This window comes from Nematolebias whitei, chromosome 19, assembly GCF_014905685.2.
Source record: "Nematolebias whitei isolate Nwh7 chromosome 19, NemWhi1, whole genome shotgun sequence".
NCBI classification, from domain to species: domain Eukaryota; kingdom Metazoa; phylum Chordata; class Actinopteri; order Cyprinodontiformes; family Rivulidae; genus Nematolebias; species Nematolebias whitei.
Window position 1 is genome coordinate 25,200,246 of NC_056516.1, and position 1,652 is coordinate 25,201,897.

Below are 1,652 nucleotides of genomic sequence, written 5' to 3' on the forward strand. Positions count from 1 at the left end.
ATGCAGGGCGCTTGGTCCTGTTATGTGGGTGGGGTGCCCCCATATGAATAAATTTTAAAACTATATATATATATATATTTGTGTGTGTGGATATATAATGGAAGGGGAAACACATGAAAGATGTATACAAGAACAAACGTCCTGCAACCACATGACCCCGAGTCGACTGTTCATCTTCAGATGGCGTATGCAGGGACCTTAAACAGATATAGAAGGATTTCTTACATCATCAGAGTCTTTCTGGTCTTTAAACAGTAGATTTTAAATCAGTGGATGAATGAATCGATGAATCTCCTTATTTCAAAGCAAGCATTCATCAATTTTCTTATCAAATTATTGGCTGAGCGTGCCCACCGACAGAAGGCCAACTGGAAACGGTTCTCCTTAATCTACAGCTGCACATCTGTGATGAAGACATCAGTTTTTATATGAAAAAGTAAACTGTATGGCATCTGTCCATACTTTTAGACTGGGGGTGAAAGAAAAGAGGTATCATCTTTAAAAAAACAAATGTTTTAGCTCCAGTTAGAAAACCCCAAACACATCATTCAGTTGTTCGAGCTTTAGATGAAATCTCTGTCTCTTGACAGAATCTAATCTAAATAAATAACAAAAACACTGAATAAATCTGAGTAAACCTCCACAAACCAGTAAAATGATATGTTAAGATTTTTGTTTTGCACATTCAGCAGAATCTTCCGAGACCAGATGTCTGAAAGGGCCTCCTTCCAATGTAGTGGAAAAGTACTGGAACCAGTTTCTAACATTAGTCTTTAATGACTGGAACCGAGCCGTTTCTTCGGATTTCAAACAGCGGGAGGACAACTCCCAGGTTTCAAAATAAAACAAAAAGGTTTAACTGGAAAAACATTCCTTAACTGGGCTAAAATAAACAATTAGAACTGAACCAGAGCTTGACTTGGATCAGAACAGGGTTTGAAATGCTTTTACAGTCGCACATGCCAGTGCAACAATAAAAAACACTTCAATCTCTCACACCGATTATTCATATCTTCAGTTACAGTAGTACTGCTGAACTGAGGCCAGCAGAAACAAAACATTAATGCTCCAGAAACAAAGAACGATGGATCAAATGCAGGTAATGTGTAACAGTTTCAAAAAAGAATTATAAAGTGGTATAAATGTGTGTGTTTCATTAGAGGTGGGCCAATTTGGGGTTTGAGCCGAAAACATTTTCTGATTCTTGGACAGCTCAGAACTGCTCCACTTAGACCCAATTCAGATTTTTTTTAGGAGGACTGTAATTACTCGAGAACTTTTTTTGTTTTGTCTAATTTATCAATCTGTACAGTCCTGCACTAGAACAGTCACTAGGGTTCAGTTTGTAGAGGAGCAGCATTTAAATCATCCTGTTTAAATCCTCAGAAGGTCCTTCAACTTTATGGCACTTAATGTTCCTTACAAGAAAAATTAACCACCTTACAAAACTGCTATAAAATACAGTTTATTAATCTGATTTCAACATTAAACTAGTCAGTCTTGTAGAGCTATTTCAGGCTGAAATATTTTTTTTTTAAATGACTACATATAAATTTGTTATGGACCTTTTGTAAAAAAAATAAAACACACTCCAATATCTTGTTCATTATATATATATATATATATATATATATATATATATATATATATAT